Below are 14,125 nucleotides of genomic sequence, written 5' to 3'. Positions count from 1 at the left end.
ACGGTTGTTCTTCCTCTATTTGTTTTTTCAAAAAATAAAAACATATCTGATTAAAAATACAATACAGAGAAATTGTTTCTAGAAAAAGTATCACAATATAAACATATATTTTTTGTCCTTACTATTTTTGTATTGTGGAATGGCATCCACAATACATTATTTCGATAAATGACACATGTATTCGGGGGAAAAAAAAAAATAATGTTATTGCTAGATAGGCATTGGAGCCTTTAATATTTTGCAAAGGCATGGAACACGATGCCAAGGGAATTGAAGAGAGTACGTTGTTGACTTGACTGCTGGCGTCAACCCAGAAAATTCTAAAATATTCTCATCATTTCGAAGAAAATTCTATCAAGAGGAATTCTTTATTTATTTGGTAGGCCACCAAAGTCAAAATGGAGAGGTAACTCATCATTTCCAAGAAAATTCTATCAATGAACGAAGATACTTTCAAAGAATAACAGAAAATATCATCAGTGTGCACGTGTTTCCACAAAATCTCTATTGAGCTTGACTCTTATAAAAAAACCTTAGCTTATAAAAACATATTATTATTAGTTAAATATATTTATAAAAAACAACAAATAAAAAATAAATGTAATTAAAAAAATTATTATTCACTTTACATGCTAAATGAATAGAATAGAAACGTTAGTGTGCGTGGTAACCATGAAACCGTTGGCTATGCTTTTCCGCACTCGAGTATGATCGTCACACAAAACAATCGGACATCACTTGTTGAATATATTCCGCCTGCATGACCTCTAAGACATATAGAGGTCTGAAATCCTTCCTACCTCCATCTCCTTCCAGCTTGAAAGCTCTTTTATTTTCGTATAATTTTTTACTTTTTTTTATGCCCCATATAAAAAATCATGCAAACCGACCCCATATATAATTAGGTTTGTGGAATCTCTTGAATACATTGACCCTAATTTAATAGTCAAATTAAAAGTTGTGTGTTTTCCTGTTTGACTAGTTGTTTGGTGTGATCATGCATGTTTTTTAGCTTAGATCTATCCCATTAATTCATAAAAGAGTATGCTAGGCTTTCTAAATTGCCTAGTTGTGGCAAGTCTTCTGTGATGTCATCATTGATGAGCATAGCTCCTCAGAAAGCATTCATAGCCGAAACTAGGGAAGAAGTAGATGCTGATGAGGTTAAGTTAAACACTGTTCTTGCAGTAAAGGCTGGTGAAGTTATACCAATTGATGGAGTTGTTGTTGATGGTAACTGTGAAGTGGATTCCGGATTCCGTAGTGTGGGTTGGAACTATTAACTTAAATGGTGTCAATACTTCTCTCTGACACTCTATAAATTGTTTTTTAATGCATTTTGGCTTTGGTGGTAATGGAGTATTTATCACTTTCAGGTAATGTCAGTGTTAGAACTACTACTTTAGCTGAAGACTGTGTGGTGGCTAAAATGGCAAAGCTTGTGGAAGAAGCTCCGAACAGCAAGTCTAAAACTCAAAGATTCATAAGTTTTCACTGAAGTAGAGTACCGAGAACGAGTATTTGGACAGCCCTTCACATCATTCTTTTAGAATGAATCGTCAGCTCCATTTGCTAAACAATCCTACCTTTCATTTTGTGGGAAAGTTTTCATTTTAGTTCATTGTTCAGATTTGTAGAGGTGATATTCATGCCAGCTGGCAGTGATTCCTAGTAACAAACTGGTAGAATTGGGCTTTTCGAGGCGTTCTAAATGTTAGGATATTGCCATTTGTGGCAATACCCCACCACCAAGCAAATGGAAGCATGAATTATGGCACAATTCATACCATGGTTTAAGGCTTTATTGGCCCCTCCATGTTGACAAATGTGCTGCAGAAGCAAGAGGATAATTGCCCATACAAATGGTAAAGGGGATGATTGTTAGGATATTGCCATTTGTGGCAATACCCCACCACCAAGCAAGTGGAAGCATGAATTATGGCACAATTCATGCCATGGTTTAAGGCTTTATTGGCCCCTCCATGTTGACAAATGTGCTGGAGGGGCTCACCATTAATGCCTATAAAAGAGGCATAATTATTTGAGAGCATTGAGAGAGTTGAGAGAGTGAGGGAGAACGTGAGAGAGTGAAGAGAAGAGAAGAAGAGATAAAAGAGGAGCTGCTGCCATATGCAGCAGAGTGTGTGAGTTGGGAGTTGAGTGATCCTCCTCCTCCATGTATTTATTCTATCCTTTCTCTATCTCTAATAATATGGACTCTCTCCTGTGGATGTAGGCGGTTTTGCCGAACCACGTTAAACATTGTGTCAGTGTGCTTACCCTCCTTAGAGCAACTATCAGTACATCACCGGCCGGAATCCCCAACAATTGGTATCAGAGCACATGGTTTAAAGGGGTGTTTGATTTTGCTCAAAAATAAAAGTTGTCAAAATTGTGTTTTGACCATACCACTATGTAGAGGAGGAAGAGACGAAGCCACTGTTGAAAACCGCGTCGAAATCGGACATCAGAAATTGCTGCACGCACCGTCACGCGCCGACGGGGTGGCTGGCCACGAGCACAGACGCGCGCCACGCGTCACACGCGTCTTCTTCGCCCGGATGGGCTGACCCGACCCGAATACCAGATGACCCGACCCACGTGCCAGACCCGGATGAGAATGACATCATCCTGAGGTAATCATGGCGTCAGCATGCCCAGTTGGCATGCCATGTCAGCGCCTAGTCACCTGACACATCAGCATTGTGTGGTCCACCTGCCACGTCATCAGCCGTGAGCCGAGCCAAGATGTGCCAAGCTGATCTCGAGCCGCGAGCCGAGGGATAAGATTCTGTGTAGCGGAGTCTACGTGTAACCGGATCTGATATTGAATCTGGGTCGTTCATCAGGCCAGAATTGTTTTGATCAAATCTTAGCCGTCTGAAATGCGATTTTGGACGATTTTAAACTTGTTTCCAGCTAATTTGATCATTCTGGATGCAATAGTACGGTCCAATCATTGAAATTTGAGACCAAAAATGATGGTGGTGAATTAACAAAAGAGATTGCCCGATCAGGAGGCATCTGAAGGTCATCATGGTGGTCAATGAAGATAAAGAAGAACATGTCACACATGTTTGCCCAATTACATGTGCTGAACTGCTAAGTGGAGAAATTTTAATTGCCTTGAGGGAAGGCAAAATTGGGACACTCTGGACACCCGATCATGTGGACAATTTGAGGTGAAGAGTGAAAACTGATGAAGACCAATCTTGACGAATCTAAGCACTGGTAGTCTCGCCAGATATTGAGAAATCATGTATTAAACCAGTATATTCTAGATCACTTGTAAAGGAAAGTCGCAACAAAGCTAGCAAATGGTTGTATATACGGAAAGACAGTATGATGGATAGATATGGCCTAAGAAGTTCTGTCTAGGAGATTGGGTTTTAAGCGGGACCAGTGTGACCCCTCCGATCTTTCCTGAGAACTTGCTTAGTGGAAGGATTATCCATACGGTACTATTTTCGTATATATAGCAGTTTGTAATGAAACGGTTGAAGACTAGCAGGATGACGACACAAGGGAACAGTTGGGATCCGAAGGTTTAAGGATCTGATGGAGTGGTGATTTCTCCAAAGAAGTTAGATTCGGTGACTGTGATTTCTTGAGGGAGAATTGATGAAGACCCTGATAATGGAAGAGAAATACAGCAAGGGATAAAGATTGGCACCCTATTTTGACTTGGACAGGTGTTATAACAAGATGAGCTGTTGTCAAACATAAGCAAGGAATAGGGGAAAATCTGGAGAACAAAAATTGCACGAGGGCACACGGAGATTGTGCAGGAGTACCCGTAGGACCCAACGAGGTACTGTAATGAGACAACAGGTGCAAAAAGAAGAAGTGTTCCCAGATGAAGCTCAGAGTAGAGACTATTAAAGTTTGTACAACAGGAAGTCTCTTGTGCTCTTGATGAAGACAACAAGCGAAGACCTTTCCAATGCATGCAAGGATGGAAAGAGAGCTGTTGTAGAGGCACCTAATTGAGGGGATGCAAATGTCTGTGATAAAAGGCAACCGCCTATGATGAAAGGCAAAGACACCAAAGAGTTGGTGTAGGTGGAGCTGTCAAGCAGAAAGGCGTAGAAGCTCCAAACATAGAAATCGAGGTGAAGGATTGCGAGGAGTATACTGCAACTTTCTCTTTCTATGTAGTCAGTGGCAGTAATCTCTCCCATAGTGCACATGGTAGTAGAGAATTTTAGAGCCACTTTGAAGCATCTCAGCTGAAGGAGGATGCGACCGCCCCATTTCAACGGGCGAAGACACCTTAGAGAAGGTGTGAGGGCCTTGATATGAGTCCAAGATCAGACCGCCCCATGACAACAGGCGAAGACGCCTTAGAGAAGGTGTGAGGGCCGCGATAGGAGCCTCATTTCAGATCGCCGCATGACGACGAGCGGAGACACCTAAGGAGAAGGTGTGTGGGCCACGATATGAGCCCAGTTTAGAACGCCTCAAAGCCGATGTAATGGCTAGATATAAGTGGACAGGTGTATGGATAGCCAATGAAGTGGCTATGATGAGTATGGAGACAAATGTTGTATTGACTTTCATGGATATTGCCCCTATGCTAAAGATCAATGAGCTAGAAGACATTTGCCTTGGACAATAAGTGGGTGACTTGTGGAGCATTAAGACGTGGCTGCTATGAAGGAGCAGAGGGCATGCGCAGGTTTCGGGAACGAGTTGACTCTTGTCAAGGTGGTGAGCTCGGTAATGGCATTGTAATACTCAGAGTATGAAGACAGATATGGATCAACCTTTAATGGGCTACCCCCATGGTTAAAGGTGGAGAGCTACCTGGACTCTTACGACTAAGAGCGAGAGACTTACGGAGAAGTAAGGCATGGTTCCTAGGGTGGAACAGAGGGCAGGTGCAACTTTTGGATGAGTAGACTCTTGGAAGAGTGGTAAGCTTGTGATCACATTGAAATACTCAATGACTGTCGTACTTGGGAATATTCATTTGAGGGGGTGTTGTAAGCCTTAGTGTAAGGCTTGAAAAATCATTCCGGACCAAACATGATTGATACACTAGAAGGGGGATGTTATGTTGAAGACGCTCTCAGAATGGTAAACTTGGAAGAGCTGTAGAATGCAAGCTTATGCTGAAGAAGCAAGAGGACAATTGCCTACACAAATGGCAAAGGGGATGATTGTTAGGATATTGCCATTTGTGGCAATACCCCACCACCAAGCAAGTGGAAGCATGAATTATGGCACAATTCATGCCATGGTTTAAGGCTTTATTGGCCCCTCCATGTTGACAAATGTGCTGGAGGGGCTTACCATTAATGCCTATAAAAGAGGCATAACTATTTGAGAGCATTGAGAGAGTGAGGGATAACGTGAGAGAGTGAAGAGAAGAGAAGAAGAGATAAAAGAGGAGTTGCTGCCATATGCAGCAGAGTGTGTGAGTTGGGAGTTGAGTGATCCTCCTCCTCCATGTATTTATTCTATCATTTCTCTATCTCTAATAATATGGACTCTCTCCTGTGGATGTAGGTGGTTTTGCCGAACCACGTTAAACATTGTGTCAGTGTGCTTACCCTCCTTAGAGCAACTATCAGTACATCACCGGCCGGAATCCACAACACTAAATGGTTTGGTGCTTTGCTCTTATAGTGCTGACAATAGAAAGCGATAAGAAGACAGGAAAGATTGTTGGATATGTGTACTATGGAGCAACTCTTGCTTGGATTTTCAGTCTCTCTGACAGCTGCAGGACAGGGGTTCCAGAGGCCATCAAGGAACTGAAGTCATTAGGCATTAGAGCTGCTATGCTTACAGGAGATAGTGAAGCGGCTGCTATGTATGTACAAGAACAGGTGAAGCTCTTATCCGTAATCATATCTACTTTCTGGTCTATTTGCGTTTCACTCCAAACTGACATGGAAGTAAAATTAATGCCATGTGCAGCTAGCTAGATCATGCGCTTGAAGTAGTTCATGCAGAACTCCTACCTGAAGGCAAGGCTACGATTATCAAAGAACTTAAGAAGGAAGGGCCAATAACAATGACTGGAGATGACCTGAATGATGCCCTTGTATTAGCTATCGCTAATATTGGCATTTCAATGGGAATTTCAGGCTCGGCACTTGCAATAGATACAGGACATTTGTTTCATTTGCCCAATGATCTTAGAAAAGTCCCGAAAACACCCATCCGGCTTGCTCGCAAAGCTCATAGGAAAGTTATTGAGAATGTGATTATGTCCATGTCCACAAAGTCTGATATCCTTGCCTTGGCTTTTGCTAGTCACCCGCTTGTTTGGGCAGCTGTTCTTGCCAATGTGAGTACATGTTTGTTGGTGATTTTCAACAGCATGTTGCTTTTATGAGGGACACAACATCATGCTGGAAAATGCAATAAAACATCAGGTGCATGGCGTTCACATAAACATGGTAATAAGAATTCATCGCATAATAATCACAGTGACTGTTGCTCTATCAAAAAAGTCGAGAAGGTGCAATGTGGGACTAAAAAATATTGTTCTAGCCAGAGAGTTGAGAAGTTATGCCTCTGGTGGTTGCTCTAACATGAAAGTTTAGAAGATGCAGGGTGGAGCTCAAAATTCAAGCTGTTCCTCAGGGTGTTGCTCTATCCCTTAAAGTTGAGAAGGTGCAGGGTGGAATTTTTTCATTGGTAATTTTTACCGACAGAAATAATTTCGTCTCTAATTCTGTCGGTATATACCGACAAACAATTTCCGTCGGAGGTATGGTCGGCATATACCGACCGTATCGCCGATGGATTATATAGTTTTTTTGAAAAGATGCAATGGTGTGATGACGTAGATTTTTTTCAGACGATTTTACCGACGGAATGACCGAGGGATTCAAACCGGGATCTTCGTACAATGACGTGACACAGTCACCGGCAGACTCACCGACGGGTATACCGACGGAAACGTTATGTCGGTGATTCGATCGATAAAAGTCAATATATACCCACTCTGCCGACACTCTCTTTTTCTATTTCTCCTCCCTCTTCCCCTTCTTCTTCCCCATTCCAACTCTCCCCTCTCAAACTGCAGCCAAACACCCATCCTAACTCTCCCCCTCTTCTCAACACAAGCACTCAAGTTTCTTATACTTTTGTACGTGGTCACAACATCCGTTCTCCGAGCCATTTATTGTGGATTTTATCATTTTTAGTTTTAACATTTAAATGTCAATTTTATTGTTTTTTTAGTATATGTATTTTGTTAATGTATGCACTTGTTTAATTGTTATTTGTCAAAGAAACTTGTAGTATGAATGTATAATTTTGTAGTTGTTATAGTTTGTTTTAGATTTTGTCAAATTATATTTGTTTGTAAATTGTTGAAACTTTGTTTAAATTACACTGAATTAGATGTGTTGGATGAAATAAATAATAGCTTGTTTAACGGGTCCGTTTTAATTTTTATCAATTCTATTGCAAAGTTGTGATTTTCGTAAATTTATATATGTATAAATTTTTATGGACGTTGATAATTGATAATTGATAATGAATATTTAACATAAGTGTTTTTTTAGTTTGTTGGATAATGTCGGTGCAAACCAATATTTTTTCAAATTTATTTACGTAACATAGTTAATTAATACATGTTGTCGTCATAATTTTATAGAGGTTCGATAGAAGTCATGGATGATCGTTCATGAATGTATCAGGACTCACCCCAAGGATTGCGGAGGATGGATTATTGTAACGGAGTTCAGGGTTTTATTAATTTTGCAACATCTATTCCGAGGAATTTTACTAATAACGGTATTAGGTGTTCATGTAGGAAGTGTAAAAATAAAAAGTTTTTGCATCAAGATGTTGTAACGATGCATCTTCTAACCAAAGAGTTCATGGAGGGTTACCTGTGTTGGTATGCACACGGAGAACTATTTGTTCCTAATAAGAGAATGATAGAAAGGGTGGTTGGGTCAACTTCTAGTGCTAGCAATGTGCATGAAGTTGGAAATGACAACAGTAATCCTTATAGGAATATGGTTATGGATGCAATGAGAATAAGTGAAGGTAATGTCAGTGAATGTCCAATCGTAGAAGAAGAACCTAATGTAGATGCAGCAAGTTCTGATCTGTTGAAAGATTCTAATGAACCATTATGGGATGGCTGCATGAACCATAGTAAATTATCGGTCGTAGCACAGGTGTTCACCATCAAGTTAGATCACGGATTGAGTGAGGTCGGTTGTGACAAGATTATCGAATGGGCGAGAAGCATTTTACCTGAAGGGAAAAGCTGAAAGAGAACTTTTATGCTACAAAGTCCATGATGAAACCCCTTGGTTTAGGATACCAGAAAATTGACATATGCCCTAACTTTTGCATGTTATACTACCTTGAAAATGCTGAGCTGACCGAGTGCATGACATGTGGGCATTCCCGTTACAAACCCAGAACCGGCAGGGGAAAGACTCTCGTGGCATATAAAAAACTTAGATACTTCCCAATCACACCTAGACTGCAGAGGTTATTCATGTCATAAGGATTGTTGAGCACATGACATGACACCAATCACATCATGCGGTTGATGGAGCAATGGTGCATCCTTCTGACGGTGAAGCATGGAAACACTTTAACAGTGTGCATCCTCACTTTTTAGTTGAATCAAGGACGTGCGTCCTAGGTTGTGTACATACGGATTCAACCCATTCGGGTCATTTGCTGCTCCTTATTCTTATTGGTTGGTCATACTAATAGTTTATAACTTACCACCAGGAATGTGTATGAGGCCAGAGTTCATGTTTTTATCTATGGTCATACCAGGTCCGAGTAGTCCGGGGTGGAATATAGATGTTTGTCTTTGACTGTTAATTAATGAGTTGACGCAGTTGTGGTCCTCTAGAGCTTTGACTTATGATATCTCGAGGAAACAGAATTTTGTTATGAGAACGGCTTTGATGTGGACTATCAATAATTTCCCAGCTTATGTAATGGTTTTTGGTTGGAGCATGCATGGAAAACTAGCATGTTCATACTGTATGGAGAACAACAAGGCATTCACACTAACAAACGGGGGTAAAGCTTCTTTTTTTTACTGTCACCGTCGTTTCTTGCCACCGAATCACAGGTATAGAAAGAACAGAAAGGATTTCTTTGTTGGCAGAGTTGAAAAGGATGTTGCACCTCCACGTCTTTCTGGTGAAAAATTGCATGATGTTGTGTCAGAGTACGGTGACATTGTGTTTGGTCTCCAATTAGGTAAGCAGAACTTTCCTAATTTTGGTTTGACCCATAATTGGGTAAAACGAAGTATCTTTTGGGAGCTTCCTTATTGGAAAACCAATCTTCTCCGCCATAACCTTGACGTCATGCACATTGAAAAGAATGTGTTTGAGAAAATTTTCAACACCGTCATGGATGTGAAGGGGAAGACAAAGGACAACATCAGGGCTAGATTGGATTTAGCATTGTTCTATAACCGTAAAAATATGGAGTTGGTTTGTGATGGGTCACGGGTCGCAAAACTAAGAGCACGCTTCATGTTAGAGAAAAACACACAAGAGACCGGTCCAGTATAGATGGATGTATACATTCGAGAGGTTAGATATTACAGTTGCTATGTAATTCATAATTAAACATTTTTTTAATTGATAATTTTTGTTTAATTCTATATATGCAGGTACTTGTTCAATCTTAAAAAAAAAGTTACGAACAAGGCGCATGTTGAGGCATCAATATGTAAGGCCTATATTGTTGAGGAGATCTTAACATTTATCTCATACTATTTCGAACCTCATTTGAGAATGAGGATCAACAGTGTTCCACGGCATGATGATGGTGGTGAAGTTCCTTCAAGTGGGAACTTGTTAATATTCGCCAATCCTGGACGACCCATGCCTAAAAATGTCATAAGGGGAAGATATTTGTCTGAAATAGAGTTCAGACAAGCACACAATTATGTCCCATTTAACTGTGATGAGCTGAGATCTTTTATTAAGTAAGTAGATGTTCTACTTAAACTTTGTCAAGAGTGTACTATTTATATATTGTGATAGTATAAACTCATATAATTTGGAACAACATTGCACGCAACATCGACGATACTTACTGTCTAATAACTCACAGCTGACTAAATCCCAAATCTTTCAATTACAAGATGAACAATTTACCATGTGGTTTAGAACATATGTAAGTCCTATCACGAACTCATTATCTCTTGCAAGGTAATTAACTATATGTCAATATTGCAGAATATTTGTTTATTGATTATTGTTGTATTTGATATACAAGGTTTATCAAATGGGAGGTAGTGCTGTTATTTCATTATTTTTACTAAGCCTAGGCCCTGAATGAAAAGTCAAGTGTTATAACGGGTATTTTGTCAATGGATATGTCTTTCATACTGAAGAATACGGGCATGGAAGAAAGACATACAACATCGGTGTTTGTATTAAGGGATCGACTTCTTGTGAGTTTGAAATTGACTATTATGGTAGATTAGAAGAGGTCATCGAACTGTAATATTATAGCGAGCAGAATAGAGTGTTTTTATTCAAATGCTATTGGTATGACGCAACTGACAGAGGAATCAGAGTAGATCCTCACTATGGTCTTGTTGAAATCAACTCAAAAGCTAGACTCTGCAATGTAAACGATGTCTTTGTTTTCGCAAAGCAATGCCAACAAGTTTATTACACATACACCCCTTCCCTTTAGAAAGGACCGATCAAGAGTTGATTGGCTATTTGTTTTAAAAACAAAACCCAGGGGTCGTGTCTAGGTTGTTCAGGATGAGAACGAAAACACAAGAGTGATAGATGAAGTCTTTCAAGCTAGTGAGTTGGTTGAACCATACCGAGTTGCTCCTTTGATTGACTTAGAAGAAAATTCAAATTTTCATGTTTTCGATGATAGTCTTATTGATGTTGACATAGAGGAGTTAAATGTTGTTTTGAGCTCTAGTGGACTAGAGAATGTTGATGAAGAAGATGATAACCACATTGAAGAGTATGATGATGCTGAAAACAATTCGATTGAGGATGAAAACGAAAATTCTGATGAAATATATTGTAAAGCTTTTTTTTATATTGTAAAATGATTGATGATATTTTGGAACATGAAATATTTATTTTATAATTGTTTGCTCTTGTTATTGTGTTGTTCGTGCTGTAAGATTGCAATTTAAGCGTTTGTCCAAGAGGATAGACAGGCAATACAAACAAAACATGCAAAAGCTTGACAACAACACCGACGGATATACCGACGAATTGTGTCTCGTCGATATTTTATCGAGAATTGAAAAAAATTACAGCCCCTGCCACAATCACAAACAGATTTCCCAACGACATCACTGACGAATGGTGCACATTCCAAGGCATGCGACTGTCAGACTGCCTAGTCAATCGGCACATTTTACAATGGAATCACCGACAGACGTGGCAAATCCAAGGCGCGCATGATCTGACACACAATTGCCGACGGATTTGCCGACAGGCTTCGAAAATTTTGGAGGGATTTTCAAATTTTTGTGCGAAAATCAATTAAATATCAACAGACATTACCAACGGAATTTAATGCCATCGCCCAAAACAAATATTATTCTAATTGTTGTCGGTAATTTCGTTGGAAAAATTGTAGTATAAAACCCACCCCCCCCCTCCGTGGTTCATTTTTTCTTTGTTCCTCATTTCATCTTCTCTTCTCCTCTCCGTTTCTGTTTTGTTTTTACAAGAATTGGTGCGAATTTTTATTGTTTTGGTTGTAGTTTTCAACATATTAAAAGGTATGCATTCTCCTTTCTTTATCTTTCTATTTTTTTTACTTTTTTATTTTAATTATGATTATTTTTGTGGTGTTCTTTTTTTTTGTATTGTTTATAGATAAAATCTTTAAATCAACACACTATTAAGGTAAACATTTTTCATTCCTAAAGTCTTTAGTTTTTTCTTTTTATTTGTTAAATTTATTTTATTGTTTGATTGCCATAATAATTGAAAATTTTGTTAAATTTGAATTGTTATTGTTGAATTTACCTTTAAAATGTTAATTCAAATATAGAATTAAATTTAATTTGTTTATCTTAATTTTATTATATTATTGTTTGTTATGTTTTTTATTATTTTGATTAATTTTAATTGTTATTTATGAATTTGTGTAGATGTTAGTTGAAAATATATAGATGTTGAATTTCGATAGATGTTAGGTTGTATAGAGTTGATTTTGCAATATTTATGTAATTATCAATATTTATAGGTATGAAAACTGTGGATAGTCTCTAATATAGAGGAGGTGTTGGTGAATTTGTTTTAAATAATTGAATTTAATTTTTTAATTATTCGTATAAATTTGTGTAGATGTGTTAAATGAAAATTTAATTTTTTTATTGTTTGCATTGTAGTAATTATTTGATAATTTAGGCTCTTCTAATTGTTGTTGTTGAATTTTCCATAGAAATGGTAATTGGAAATGACAAATTAAATTTCATTGTTTTATCTCAATTTTATTCTATTATTGATTGTTATGTTTTTAATTATTTCCATTAATTTTAATTGTCATTTATGCATTTCTATAGATGTTAGTTCAAAATATATAGATGTTGAATTTCTATAGATGTTAGGTTGTATATAAGATTTTTCAATGGAGTTAATTGGTTTATGGTTATTGTAAAGATTTGCATGTTTGAAAATTATGGGTAGTATTCAGTATAGGAGAGGTATTGCCGAATTTTTTTAAAATAATCAAAGTTAATTGTGTAATTATTCGTATAAATTTATATAGATGCGTAGAATGAAATCTACAGCACGTCATCAACAGACGGTTGCAGCTAGTTCTTCTAACAGCGAGGAGGACTTACCCTTAGGTGCTAATCACAGCGAGGCATCTGTGCCAACTTGTGATGCTGCCTCTTCTAGCGCGGTTTCACAGCGCAAAGGCGGTGTGCCTTCACAACAGAGTCAATTCACCTGCAAGTGTCAGACACAATGAAAGGATGACCTTTTAATGTCAGTTTGTTTAGGTTTTAGTTTTTTTATATACTTATAACATAATTTATGAACAACTAATTAATATTTTATTAATTTTATTTAATTTCAGGTTCACAAACATTGAGGCTGCCCGTACAATAACATCGGTGTTTAAATCATCGATGGAGATTCCATTGTTTCAATGGAGTGGTTTCCAGACATCCTGAGTGGAGACCTAATATCGATGCATGGTTTCGACGATTTCAGGTAGGTGTTAACTTTTAATTTCCAACTTATTTTTTATAAATTATCTTTATAATTTTATATCTTGCACTATTTTTATTTTAAATGAATTAGTTATATACACAACATAAATTTGAGTGGGATAGTGCGGACAACAATATTGTGAGGAGGGTTTGGGAGAATCACACGGCAACTAAGTAACATCGAAAATAATATTTATTTTTGTTTTATAATTTTATGCTCTAAATTCTAATTTGTTATTATGGAAGTAGGTTGTGTGATTTTGGTATGACACAGAAAAAAGCAAAAAGATATGCAAGAGATAACGGTCTTGAAGGATGGAATGAGGTGGCGGTTTGGCGAAAATTCAAACCGCCATTCATCTCGAGGAATATATGGACAGCATATATTACTCTAAACAAAATATATCGTTAATTAATTTTTTGTTGCTTATAAATATATTTAACTTGCAACCTTTTTTTTTTCTTACAGGCTACACTTCTTGGATATGAGTTGAGCCCAATGGAGCTTTTTGTACAGACGCATGTGCGGAGTCAAGACCGCCAAAAAGGGGTACAACAGTTCGTGGACAACCGTGCTCAACACTTCATGGTATGTTCGGTCAATCATTTTATTTTTTAAGTTATTATTTTCTTAAATTGAATATGATGATTTTAAAAAACAATTCTGGAGACCTATAATAGCCGGTTGAGGGAGAGATATGGGGACGATCCTTCGACCCATTCGGATTTCGATCCGGATTTATGGATGGAGGTAGGATCGTCTGGTGGAACCAATAAAAATCGAGTCTACGGGCTCTCCAACATTACAGCCGAAAACTTGCAGTTGACCCGTAGTGTTTCAACAATTGAGAGCTCTCAATCAGTATCGAGCACCCAATCTGAGGAGGTCATGGCTTTGAAAAAATAATATGAACGACTATCGACGGAAGATGATAAGCTTCGTTAAATGGT

The 14,125-nt window shown here is 38.1% G+C and overlaps 1 pseudogene; it reads left to right on the top strand.

Annotated features, from left to right (window-relative positions):
• Positions 1-398: 398 nt before the first annotated feature.
• On the top strand, positions 399-14,081 carry LOC133701541 (putative cadmium/zinc-transporting ATPase HMA4; annotated as a pseudogene).
• Positions 14,082-14,125: the final 44 nt, after the last annotated feature.

This window comes from Populus nigra, chromosome 8 (genome assembly GCF_951802175.1).
Source record: "Populus nigra chromosome 8, ddPopNigr1.1, whole genome shotgun sequence".
Classification (NCBI taxonomy): domain Eukaryota; kingdom Viridiplantae; phylum Streptophyta; class Magnoliopsida; order Malpighiales; family Salicaceae; genus Populus; species Populus nigra.
Note: the sequence above shows the minus strand (reverse complement) of the source record. Positions and strands in the feature narration are given on the sequence as shown.